The 14,790-nt window shown below is 33.7% G+C and overlaps 1 protein-coding gene across 3 annotated transcripts in view; it reads right to left on the bottom strand.

Moving 5' to 3' along the window:
* Positions 1–1,220: 1,220 nt before the first annotated feature.
* The window catches only part of LOC110831666 (uncharacterized), a 167,486-nt gene continuing 153,916 nt past the window's right edge, over positions 1,221–14,790 (bottom strand). For 2 of the 3 annotated variants that reach the window (XM_087359647.1, XM_087359645.1), the window contains exon 7: positions 1,221–9,868. The gene's annotated coding sequence lies outside the window, so the exon portion shown is untranslated. Of the gene's footprint in view, positions 9,869–12,071; positions 12,204–14,790 lie in introns of those variants that run through there. The other variant, XM_087359646.1, reaches the window with a different exon arrangement.

The following is a 14,790-nucleotide window of genomic DNA, read 5'->3' as shown; positions in this document are numbered from 1 at the left end:
TTGTAACTTTTCTGCCGGGCAATATTCTCGCTGTGCAAAAGTCGTTTGCCAGCCTGGAAATCGTCCTCCGTACGCCTACATAGCACTGTGTAGACTACACGCGTAAGGGCGAAGTCGGATAAGTTGCTGTACTCTACGGCGATCCGTTTGTGTGACGTGATCTTTCATCGCATTTCATACATCTGATTCTGATGTTGATGTACGAGGGTTACGAAATACCGCACAAAACTTGAGATTACACTAAATTAATGGTGGAAATTGAGAATGAGGTTGTTTTTGTTTGATGTGCTGAAACTTAAGATAAATTCTGTAGATTGTTGTATTGGAGTTAAACAAAACCTTTATTATGATAAAAATGTAGTTCTTAATATTAACTCTTAAAGAATGTAATTGTTTATGACACTTATGTGTAAATTACTATGAGCCGTGAAATTTCTGTGATACCTTGGACTTCTGTATTAAACGCTTTGGAACTTCTTATAAGTGGCAAGTTAAATATTTTCGTTAGAGATTCTGCCCCGTTATGGTGGAAGAAATATGCAATTTATGCGGGGTTTGATGTTTTTGTAAAAAAAATATGTTACTTTAGCTAATCGTGTTTGTGTAATTTGCCATCTGCTGTGTAAATTGAACCTCATCATGTGCAAATCGACAAGCAGACTAAAAGTACTTTCGCAATTTAGGGCAAGAAGATTGCATTACCCTGCCATTTTATTCACAAAAACCAAAGTACTTTACATTGACATGACGCTTTGTAGGTTTCCAAAGGATTAGACATAGATGTTTTAATACTACTGGGAAATGCGTGTAGTATTTTAGTCGGAAATCTTTAAGGAGGGACTTGGAGAGTTTTTCGTAAAATGGACGATAAAAAAGTATTATGGTGTGGGCTTGATTCAGCTGGGTTTAGTATTGGAAACTTATGAACAACGTGATCTCTAAAAAACGGAGGAATTTTGTAACCAGCCGAACTTCTATCAGTTACTGATGAAGGACTTTGCTTTATGGAGTAAAGTTTAACCTGTGTCCACTTTTTTTATGACGTAGAAGCCTGCATTCAGTGCATTCTTGTGAAATTCGGTGATTGTTCCATTTTCGCTCAGAATATTTTATGACACAGGAATGTGTGTGTAAGTTGTGAAGGATTCGTGGGTTATGGTGTTACCAGAAAAGAAATAATTTGTGATTTTCTGAATTGTGGCTGAAATAAAATGGACGACTGAAATTTCGATATGTTTATCGATCTAATATATAATCTATTTTAATTTTACAACGTTACCTTCCAGTTCAGAACATTTAAAGAGACATTGAACGTCAAGAAACAAATATACTAGACACAGAAATACAGCAGTAAATTAACACAGAGGTAAATAAATAATGGACACACTGATCCCCAGGCAAGGGTACAATGGAACAGGAATTTTATTACGAAATTAGAAATTCTATTACTGGCGTACTCTGTGTTAGTTTGTTAAAGTTGTTGATTCACATGATAGCAACTCCACTTTAATTATAAATAAAGGAAATTGTTGTTTTTTGTCATTGCAAAAAAAAACAAACATATTTGTTCTCTGTATATTAACTGTCGTCTTGGATTGTGAACAGATCATAATATTTCAGACAGTGGTTGTGTTTCTATCCTCAGGTGAACGGGCAGGGAAGGACACACACACACACTCAGTTGAGTCTGTTAGTTAACTCTGCCTCCAACTTTTAATTATAGAACGAAAACAGATCCAGTTTCTGAAACTTTGTGTTCTGTGAGAAATACTACACAATGGAAAAAGTCCAGTAATAATATTTGTAACATGTAATTAGAATCCTTTCGAATTAATGAAATTTTTAAATTAATTCATAAATTGATGTAATGAAAGTAAGACTTGAGGTTCTCACAGCGGTGAGTATGAAGATTTCTGTCTTCTGGGTTATTGCGCTGTGTAGTCTGGTCGATGTCAACCAACGTTTCAGAGGTCATACTGCCTCCGTCATCAGGGCGATGAATATTCGATGAAACGTTGGTTGACATCGACCAGACTACACAGCGCAATAACCCAGAAGACAGAAATCTTCGATGTAATGAAACTTAGTCATATTGAGATCTGTATGAATTTACTTGTCTGTTTAACCGTAGATTTATGAGAGGCCATGAATAAAATGTTGTGTTATAAGTCGTTTATTTTGAACTACAGATTTCCTCCTTTTTGTATTATTTCTGTTTTTGTAAGAGACGCTGTTAGATGAAAAATAAAACTACGTAATATATTGGAATACTTCTCGCATATCAAGTATATTAATTGGAATGTGTCGTAGACAAATTATGATCTGAAATAAGGATGAGAAGAGAACATTTTCAGAGTTAGAATAACTGGAATCGAGGATCAGTGGGTCGGAAATCACTGACGTAACCTTTGTTAATTTAAACATCTGCTAAGGTCACCGGGTAGAAGAACATCATATCAAAGTTGCATCTTACACACAGACCTAATTAAATCCTTGTCTAATATCTAATTAAATTTAAAGTCGGAGGAAACAAATATTTTCAGAAACATATACGAAGCAACCAAATACTTTTATAGATGCATAGGGCAATTTAGACAAATAGCTCATGGTGGATATGTAAATGTACCAAAGCGATGTTTCTTCACACGGTCACCCAAGCTAAAATCAAGTATTATCTTAGAGAAATATTTCTAAGTTATTTCTCGCCGTATTTTTATGTTTTAATATTACAGTTCATTTCTAGTGATATGAAATGAAGTCGGTTATTTTGCATGTGCATTTATCAGAAATGAACGCTGTAACAACGTATCTATTGAACACAGAGTAATTGGGTAAATAATTAACGTGGTTTGCATCACAGCATTCAAATGAACCATGTGTTATGATTCTACAATGTTTTATGAAAGTGGTAAACCCAATATATAGGCATATATGAAGTGACGTGAATATGATTTTTAAACAAATTGAAAGTCGATTGTTGTTGAAAATTTGATAATCTCAAATTAATCCAAATGAAGATAATTAACAGGAATTATTCTTGAACACTTGTCGTTCTGTAGTCTTGAGTCTTTAAAATTCTTGATTCCTAGTTTATTTGTGGAAAACAGAATAAATCATAGAAAAGGTTTTGCAAGATATCAGATGATATTTTATTTTCGTAGTAGACAGACCTACAGATTTTGTTAATTACATACTTCAAACTAAATTCCACATTATATGTGAAGTTATTTCTGATAAATGTACACATGGAGAATAAATAGTTCCAAACAGCGAGACGTTTATAATATTGTTTACATAAGAATACAATCCTCTGACTACTGTGCAGTAGTCGAGGAAACTGATTAATCGGTGACACTTGTGCGGCTGAGGGTACATCCCTGAAGGGGTGTACAACTTCATTTGTATATAAATACGTTATGTACAAACATCACCATATAAACACTCTGCAATATTGCCTTATTATCTAAAAATATCACATGCTTCTAGAACACACGCTCGTGTTTTATCCATACTCCTACCATGGAACAAATCTGAGCCTATGTTTAGGCTCTATGCAGCCTGCTTGAGCTTAATATTAAAATTAGGCAGCTAGAATCCTACATCAGTACATAATATAACTAGAGAATGAGATTGGTTTTAGGCACTTTACAGTTGTGTTTCTAATTTAAGTATCAAAATAAAATTACATCACTAGAAATACTTTGCTACTCAGATGTTAGACAAGGGCCCAGAATTGTAGTATGCCAGATATTTGTAATCGTAAAGATGAGACTGTCTTCTGAGAGGATGATATTGACAGTTTCGGAGAAGCTAAACTGCCACCGTCATCTGGGTGATATGAAGGCAGTAAGCTTCTATAAAAGATCGGTTAATATCTGCCAGAATACATTCTGCAACATCCCAGAAGGCAGGCAGCCATCTTAATTATTGTTGCTGTGAGAACATGAAATCTCAGCTTGGTAATTGTCGATTAATGGCAGTGATTACTGTGCTGTATTTTAGACAGTCCTGAGCAGTCTCACATTAACATTTAAAGGTAATCAAAGTGGACTTCGAGTGTGGTGAAGAGGATATTGGATAGTTCTCACACGTGCAGTTCTCTGCCATAACACTAAGGTGTCATTTCTATGCATGTATGCATTCTTGTGGCATGTACAACTGTGGAAATCTCTGATTATGTAGCTACATTATCATTCTAAATATTGTTTACAAGACAGGAAAGTTAATGAAGCTGATGGCACATATATTTATATATTCAACGTAGCTCAAGACACACAGACAACTCTCGGTTTACGAACAAGTCCCGTTCCAAGACGTTGTTCGTTATAAGTTTTTGTTCGTTATGTGTATCTTGGATTCCTGAGCTTTTACGATACGTATCGTACACGTTAGCAGCCATATTAAAGCATTAAAACCACGTACTAAACATCGAATGATGTATACAATACGTTTTATTATAATGTATGTATGCTTTATTGTACGTAACGTACACCACACAGCGTGGCATGTGAACCAACGTTTTATTTACTGGCTAGATTAGTTTTATTAACCAAAAACAGTTCAGTATAATTTTCATATAATAATTTTCTGATAATTATTGTAATAAATACATTTTTTAAAAGTTTATTTATTTAAATCATACAATTATGTTCACTATACGTTTGGCATTTTGTTTTGTAAGAAACTCTATCTATTAGCGACTTTAAGATTTTTTGAATGAATTGTGGCGTTCGTAAATCGAACGTTCTTAAACAGAGAGTTGAATGTACTAGAGTGCTTGGTTTACATTAACTCATTATGCAGGACAATTAGCTATAATTAAAAGCATCATTAAAGTGTGCTTGAAAAATGATCTCAATAGTTTTGTGTCAAAAACCAACCTCATTAGCCTACTTACAGTTAACATGATTTTATTTTTTAAATTATAAATTAAACCCATTCAGATATCGAGTATCTGTTTTATAATTAAAGCAATTAATTACCAAATATATTTACACACATAAAAAATGTTTAAAGTTATAACTTACTGATAGGTAAATAATTAAATACTTAACATAGTAATTCATAATTTTTGATAAATTATAATTTATCAAAGTTGTGGAGAAACAATGTTCTATTAATTGTAATATTTAAATAAATGCATATGATAGTGCGATTGTCAAATCACATTTCTTCTTTATCTTATTGATCTATGTACACTTCGTCTGGTTCACAAATGGAAACAATTTTAAAACAGTTTCTCCCAAGAGGATGGTTCAGAATGGAATTGATTCTTTCTTACCAATTACGTGCAAGAAAGTGACATATTTTTCTGAACTTCTTAACAGTCACGTGACAAGATTGTTAAAATGTTTCCAGAAATATCTGAAGTTTTTCAAACTAAAAATTTGATGTATTTTACATATTTTGAGAATGTGCCCTATATTTTACCATAATTTAGCAGCACTCAACATCTGCCTAAAACAATAATATGTATTCATTTCAACAGAATATACACGTATTATACGACATACAAATTCAAACAAACAACAACCTTCTTAACATCAAGTGCTACTATGGTAATCAGAAAGTATTCCTGTTATGAGTTCAGTTTTGGGGAGGGGGGTTATCTTCTGCTGTTTGGTGCTTAATATCCTCACTATCCTCAATATGTGTTACCAAACCAATACCCTACTGACACAGTTAATTTCCGATTAAAGTATTTTTTATGACTTTCTAACCTAACTTTTTTTGGTTTCCGGTATGTTGGTATGCTTTCAGCTAGGCCTACATTTGTAGCCAGTTGAAGTTGCTTGCTGTAAATATACTTTCTGATCATCCACGTAACAGAACCTTCTATATGTGAGGCGTGTTACATTTCCTATTATTTTGGTGTAGTGATTACAACCATGTTAATTTGTTATGACAAATTAGACAACAGTTATTATACCTAGATTTTATATTTATAAGGATATGCAAATAAAATACATTTGTTCAAACTTTAATTGGACCTTTGTACACATTCAGTAGAATATCCTTATTTTACAATAACAAAACACTTATGTCTGAGCTTCAAAGCCATTATTCATCGCGTATAATATTTTATACGGATATGACGACAGATAACATTAATACTAAATGGTTACAATTTTAAATTATTGCGTATTATGTTTATAAATACATGTTAATGGAGTGAAATTAAATGTATTAAAAATTAAAAAAAATTCTTTCGTGAACAAAATGTATTGTTGGTAAATGTGATTGGCGTACACTATGAATTTTATATTTAATTTCGCCGTGTTCTGAAATATTAGCAAATGTTATAAGCTGGTAGCAATAATAATATGATCGTAAGTTAGGAGGAAACTATTTTTCACTTTTCATACGATTTCCACCGAACTCTTGGAATTTACCGTTCCTGTATTCTTCAAAGTGATAATTGTCACAGATATATGTTAAGAGAAGTCTTAGCTTCAAGGATATAGCTCCAGTTTTCATGTACAAACAATTTTTGTAACATTGTTAGTTGTCTTTAGCGTACGTGGATTTTTAATTTATTATTTTCACTATTTTGGGAAAATAATTTATGTATGTAGTTTTAATTTTTTAAGATAAAATGTTTGTATTAAATTTATTCTTGTATTTTATGACATTTTTACTCAAGCTCGATGATGCCAGCAGTTGACAGTTCATCTTTACATAATCAATTCCAAAAGGGAACAGACTGTGGAGTCAAACATAAGATTATTACAATTATACATTTTACCCCATGTTTATGAAAGAATAAACATATCGAAGAAAACGTTCAATCAGTTAAGGGGACATAAGATGTGTAATTTCTAAAGTTACCTGTAATATAACTTTAAAGAATATGTAGGTCTGTCTGTCAGTTCCTTGCGAATGAAATAAAATAGGGCGCGTGTTTTACGCACATTTTTCTTGCAAGTATTCAGCAGTAATAGTAGTGACTTTGAAACTCAGAACAGTAACAACAGTTTAACTGCCAATTTATCCATTTATTGAACCTTTACATCTCCTAACATGGCACAAATATAATCCTATAAAGCCCAGCGGTAACTATGTATACCACATTTATTAACATTCATTAACTCTGAATTTTTTCTCAGGGTGTATCTATGGGTTTTATGCGATTATAAGAATAAACAGAGATTATTTCTTTAAACATAATTAACCGATTATCTTTGTAATGGAGACGTGGTATGTTTTCTTTGAGGAAGGAAGTGAATTTTTAAATATTATTCAGATGATCTTCATGCTGCAAGGGTGTAAAGAAATATTTTCTTTATAAGATTGTTACCTTACGCTCTTAATATTTAAAGCACTGAAATTTCTAGTTTGTATTTGGTGCCTTATAGCCACTCGGTTGGAACATGAAAATATTCTGTTATGTATGGTTGGACTTTGCTTAATCCTTACTTACCTGTAGTCTGATAATAAACATGAATCTTTCTTTAGTTGATGGTTATGGACCCATACAGTGTGGTGATAATTTTTATTGTACGAGCCAAAAATTATTACATGGCAAAATTATTCACATTTGAAGGTTTTTTTCTTAACGAAAAATATTATGTTTCTCCTACAATATTGTTTGAGAAATGGGTAATTTGTAAGAGTATGCTTTCCACAAATCTGCTGGGTACTTAAATAATTGCATTGCACTTATCGTTAAGATAGGAAATGCAGATTACTTGAACTACTGTGTAACAGACGGATATATTAAGAAAATATAAAATTCAACTCTCAAATTCTTTGAATTTTACATATTATACTTGTCGTTGCACATACAGAATATTTTACATTAAATAACTTTTGGAAAATTGATAACAAATGTTTTTACCGTATATTGTGTAGCAATTCAGTTTAAGTTATTTAGGTATACCATTTTATATCAGGATATGGCAGTTTAATAAATTTAACTTCACGAAGTTTGTTAAGATTTATAACATGAAATATTGATTTCCTAAAATGAAAACAGAGCGAACAAAGTTAGATAACTGAACAACAAATTCCTATCAATTTTATGCACTTTTAAAATAATACCTACAAGACTGTATTTTGTGTTTATTATTTCAGTTGACATATACTACTTATTTTCATTTTCGTGGGTTAATGCCCCTCTGAACATTTTAATACTGCACCGCCTTATTTGCTTTGAACATTTCCAACAGAAATTCTTAACTTTCATAAAATGGGCTGGTGTTAACTATGAAACAACAATATTCAAACTCAAATCGTTCATACGTATCATGCAATAGTATCACCGGAACATTGTATAAAATTGGAACCATGTTTACAAACTTTATTACAAATATATTTTACATTACATTGCACAACATTATCACGAAACAAGTTCAGACATGCAGGATGAGATTTGGGACCGTAGCCAGCCTCTTGCGAGATTTCCTTTACCCAGGATGTTACAAAAACAGCTTCAACGTATTTTGACAGTTACCACGGCTTTAGAGGTCACATAATTCATATGATTCTCTCTGCTTACTTCATTTTAACTCAGAAACATCTGTCAACAATTTTAAAACACAAAATAGGCCTACATCTAAACATGAGTTCTATTCCTATTCTCGTAATTCTACCCTGATTTCCGACGAAGCCTGGCTACGGAAATTTTGTTTACAATGTAGTGATGCGTACAATTCTACTGATACTGAAATTGCACCATTACATATAAAAATAAAATAAAATAAATAAGTGCGTATTTTTCTCATATTTTACCAGAACATGTTTTCCGATGTCTTGTTCTGTGATTTTGAGCTGCTCTGCCACTCAACGTTAGAATATATAGACAAAATGGCATTTGTTTCTTGTAGTAAAAATCAAATAAAAAATATGACCACGTTAGCAGTAGAAATGTGTATATTATTCCTATAGATAAAATTCTATATAAAATCAATCATTGGTCACACACATCTTTGAGATCACTTCTAATAACAGTGTATAGAACTTCGTAAATTTGTTCACTAGCTCTGGCATAGTTTATTTACTGACGTTGGGAGTCAAATTTCCTGTTGAAAATGTTTTATTTTTGTAGTAGAATGTACGTAGTAGTTTGTCCTTTACCAAGAACAAATTAATATTATCTGATGCCGCTTAACTTGCATTTGTTAATCCTCAGTGATGAACCCGTGGCCCCAGAATGCGAAGGATTAGCATAGAATTGGACTTTTGTTCTTTTGACACACCATATTGCATTTATCTGAAGCCAAGAATTTTCTCTGAGACGTAAGCTTTAGTCTCATAATACGTGTAGTATGAACTGTTGGCATTGGAGACTAATAAATGGACACATCACTAAGATAAAATGTCGGGACTCAATTGTATCACAACATAAACACACGCGTATACAGTAAATCTTAAACACACTGAAGCTAAATTGCTTTAAACATTTTGTATCTCATTTACAGCTTCAGTCTGAACACAGTGCATGTTAAGTATTATACGAAATTTTACACAAAATATTAAGATTTTATTTTTTAAATATCGTATTATGTAATAGTATCCACATATTTATGGTCATCTGTGGTATGTTTCGGCTTATAATTTTCAAGTAGTTTTAAATTTCACTATCTTCGTGATAGCACATATACTGTAACACAGATATGCCTTAGCTCAGGTGATTATTCTTTGGTCTCTCTTCTCAAAGGCCCGGGTTCGAAGCCAGGGTAGTCCAAGTGTCTTATGTGGTGGGCAAAGTGGCACTAGGGCAGTTTCCTTCCGAATCCTTCGGTTTTGCCCCGTCAGTATCATTCCACCGCTGCTACATGCACCGATGAGCCATGGGTCCGTCAGTGACCCAGTTTCATGAAGACAGCGTGACCTAATTTCTGCTAAGTACATTGTGCTACTTATCGATCTGAAACAAATAAATATAAAATAGATTATTCACGTATACAATAATACTATCAACGTCTATTGAAGATTGACGGGAGTAAAGAAGTATACGGAGAACCGTTAATTAATTTTTACTTATTTGAAATGAAAATTTATCATTAGCTTTTCAATAAGGACTCTTGCTTCGTGGAGTTAATTACTGTAAAAACTTATATTAATAGGTTGATATATACGGATATAAATACTTATGTTGTAAATTGTACTTTCAGAAACTAGCCCAATTAAAAATCTTAGCCTAATCATCTGTTCTACTGTATAATGAATAATTATTCCGAGAAACGTGGAGTGAAAATATGTCTCTCTCACACACACCCCTTCCAGCGCTGTGTAATATCTCTCTACAGGCATATCAATATCGGATCTGTTAATTAGAACTCTAGTTAATTTTTGATTAAGTATGGAAGAAACTTTATTCCACATTAATTATCCACTGCTTGCCTTCGTGTTGTGAAGCACAAGGCATGTGACAGTTTTGGCAGTACACAGAAGGCAGTTCGTTTTTCACTAAAATCTTTGTGAAAAGAAAAACTGGATCTCTTGCATCGCAGAAAGTGTCTTTATACTTGGTGAAATTTGTGGTTCTCACGGCAGCGAGTACGAATTATCGCTGGAGGCAGCAACCAGATGTAAAACGTTTTGTAAAATTCTACCAGACTACGCGGTTGTACAACCCAGAAGACAGCCATTTTCACAAATTATTATTATTTTAATTAAAAATGTGCAGGGACTTATATGTCATCTAACGAACCTGATGATAAGCTAATATTAATAGAAACACGTAGTTCTGTATCAACGAACACTTGTAAGTAGCCTAAAGAGTTCATAACGTGACGCTGATGAAGCACAGTTACATACAGAGGGAGGCTTATACCTTAACTTTCTCTTGTCGATGGAACTTTGTGCTTGGCACGAAGTTGGTAATGCATTTAGCTGAGAGTGGCCCTTATTAAAGTGTTGGTCACCCCCCCCCCCCTGAAGTCTCCATGGAAATCAAAGAGTTTGCGATGGAGTGGCCTGCTAATGAGGACACCGATGACAAGTGCAATAGAATCTTATACCCGTGACACAACACGATGACAGGGATCAGTTTGGAACATCAGTCTAATCAGACGTGTCCTGAGATACTAATCCGATAAAAATATGCCATAAATATATCTCTTTCACATTAGTCCGAAAGCTGTTGAAAAGAAATGTTTTTGTGTTAAAATTGCAGTAAGAAATGACGTTCGGATTCATTGCCAAGTTAAATGCAACCAAAGAATTAATATAGTAGTGATTATAATAGGATAGATATCTATTAGCCTTTCACCCTACGAATTACAAATATCACAATTATTTAAATATTAACGTGTACTTTGTCATGTGTGGTACAAATTAAAATAATTATTTATTTTAATCCGTCTTATCACAATATTTAAAATTTCTTATAATTAAGATAATAAAATATCATTGATGTTCCATATCGATTGATCGATTTACATTTTGGAACATCTTTTACACAACATGTTTCAGTTTTTATAAAACCATCATCAGGTGTAAAATATTTACGAACTTAAAACTCAAATATGATTCCAATTGACCCACACCTATACGAAGACAGTAGTACTTCTGGACATATCGGAACAATCACTCCTACATCTATGACCGATATGTACATCTGATAAAATTTAAGAAAAGACAACACCTCGCCCAAAATTGAAAAACAAATGGCATGAAACATCACCAAATGGAATCATATTTGAGTTTTAAGTTCGTAAATATTTTACACCTGATGATGGTTTTATAAAAACTGAAACATGTTGTGTAAAAGATGTTCCAAAATGTAAATCGATCAATCGATATGGAACATCAATGATATTTTATTATCTTAATTATAAGAAATTTTAAATATTGTGATAAGACGGATTAAAATAAATAATTGTTAGAATATTCACAATATGACGCAATTATACTATCTTACAAATTAAAATGTTTATACTGTACTAGGGGGAAAATAATAATACAGAAATCTACTTATCTCGTAGAAAACAAGTAAGGTATTGAAGGTAAGATGATGAAGAGGCAACAGATGTGAAACGAGAAATATAAGGAGAGAGGAGGACGGGATTAAAATTGAGGGCGGAATTCTAAAATGGCGGAGGAGATGGGCGGACTCTGGAAATATACATTAAAGGCACAAGACGGTTTGGGGAGATGGAATTTTAGACTTGCCGCTTTGAGTCGAGCGATGTCTTAACAACAGGCACTAACTGCGGGGGAAATTAGATGCCACGGCCGACTTGGACGTGTATCAGCAGCTACTGGAACAGACGACAGAGTGACAAACAGTTTACGACATCGGAGCGTCATCCCCTAGTGTGCCCCTGTGTGTTTCAATATAGGCTACTCGCAAGTCTCATTCATCTAAGTGGACCTTTGATCTTGACAGGTCTCTCTGCCTTGGTCATGGTGTGGGAGTCCGGATTAGGTCATAATTTAGAACTTTCCCTTAATGTGATTGGATCTCCAGTAAGTGGATGCTGAATAATAATGCATAATAGACTAATACTTTGCCATTCTTCGAATCTGAGATGTCAGAAAATCACATATATTTTATAATATACAAATTATCTACCGTTCAGAGGAGCTTGTAAAAAAACACTGTGCGTGAAAAGTGTAAATGTTACGTCACATTAAAATAAATATAAATCACATCACATATTTGTTCCAGAAATATATCGACAAAACGTCCTAGGTTTATATGTGTCCATCATCAGTTCCACTTTAATGCTTAACGTGTTCTTTGTTGTTAATGGATGAATTATCTGTTACACTCTCACAGTGCTATTAATTCAAATAAGTCGAATGCGTACACGTAAATTTACGCACCTGAGCTTCGTCCTATTATCTGTCTGTATAATAGGCAAGTCTTGGTTGCTGGTTATTAAGTGTTAAGAGATTTTTCAGCCTTGTGGGATAATATGTATGACTGTGTGTTGTTATAACCCTTGCCACGATAATGCTATTTCGAGATTTTAGATAATACTTATAACAGAGGGTTTACTGTTTTAGACTCATAATTCATAAGCAGCCTATATGCATGGTCATCTCTCGATCACTGATTATTCTGACTGTCTGCACACTTACAATAGATATTATGACAGCAGTCAATCTGTCTAGAAATTTTAAGTCACTGTGTAACTGGCTTAGAGAGCCACGGTTGTCTAGCGGTTAGAACGCTGGCCTTGTAATCCTGGAGTCTCGGGTTCGTTTCCCGGCGGTGCTCGAATTTATAACTTGTGTTGGGCAAGGCCGTGGTCTAGGCAACACGGAGTTTTCCTCCGGGGGCTTCCCCGGTTTCTCCGTGGCATCCCAACAATTACTCCATTCACACACAGAAGAAGGCAATGGCAAACCACTTCTGGATCATCTGCCAAGAACGTATATGAACAGGTCTCAGTCCGAGAAAAGGATGGAAGGATCCTGTTCATAATATATGGACCTGTCGTCAGACAGAACACTAAATAAATAAAAGTAACTGTCTTATGTCCAGCAAGCACAATAACATATTAGTTAATAAATATATCCATCTATATGAATACATATTATGTTTTGCTTTTATTTATAAAACCATATTTGCAAATCATATTCGATCATGTAAATATATTAGCAAATCCAAAGTAGGTGCTCAAATATCCAACATTTGAGGGAGTTGTTTGCTATTCATATAGGATCTGCGAGTCCTATGGGGAATATATACTTCATTAATTATCACGGATGAATGAATAATTTAATGAACATACAAATGAACATATTGGTTCATTACATTTAATCAATAATATGTGGTTCATTGAACATCGGCATGGAAATGGCATAGGAAGAAATGCTTAGAGCAGGAGGTCACTTTATGAGAAATTTATAGGTACTCAGTTGGTCAAGACAATTTTTACCAGAACCCAAAACTGGATTTCATCTCGAGTCGGTTTATTTTAATTCACATCCGCGTGTGATATTTCTCTAAGTTCGGTTACGAAGTAGATTTTTCTTTCAGGATTTCCTACTCAAACTTTATATAATATAATTTTTCCCATATGTGTTACATACATTCATATATCACCTAACTTGTCCTCCATTATTTTATCACAGTGAAGGGTGCAAATTTCAAGCCCTAGAGTTGATAGAATTTCCACTCGCCTGTTACCACCACTTTCTGTGTTCAGTTGTTCTGCTCAATATTCAATTTTTTTTAAAAAAAATATTTTTACGTACATACATACATATATATATATATATATATATATATATATATATATATATATATATAGAATCTACACGTGTATTTTAATTAAACATTTCGCGAAAGTAATATTAACTACAATTAAGTGAAGCAACTTGTAAAAGGGACTAAACTGGCTCATCATTATACCCGAGTGTGATCGCATTAGTAGTGTTCAACTTTACCGTCATATTATCTGCGAGATGCTTAATGTAAATACGGCGAGATTATTTGACGGATGTGCCGCTAGGATTAGGAAACGTGGAAGTCGACACAGCGAGAGCGCACAGCGGAAGGGCTGAGCCGTGCAGCCAAATATTCCTATTGTAGGTAGCACGTAAACGTAGTATAAGCATGGCGAAACGGGAGGTTTGTTTTATTATACATGTGACTTTACCGAAGTGAAGACTTGTTTATGCGGACTTGCAGAGTCGAGCCAGGAGATTGCTTTGGAGTTAAGAAAGTAGACTAACATCCGACCTCTCAAAAGTTACATAAGTTTAGCAATGACCCCTAAGGCGAGTCTTGTGTAGTTAATTTTTTATATGGACTACAACGCAACGAAGAAAGGAGATTCTTTCGTCAGCTTGTTTCCTTGGCGAATTAAAAATATTCTGAAATTAAAATAA

The sequence above is a fragment of the Zootermopsis nevadensis genome, unplaced genomic scaffold (assembly GCF_977971745.1).
Source record: "Zootermopsis nevadensis isolate Lab colony 2312 unplaced genomic scaffold, Znev_1.0 Znev_ptg000032l, whole genome shotgun sequence".
Taxonomy (NCBI): Eukaryota; Metazoa; Arthropoda; class Insecta; order Blattodea; family Termopsidae; genus Zootermopsis; species Zootermopsis nevadensis.
This window is presented reverse-complemented; position numbering and strand designations above follow the sequence as displayed.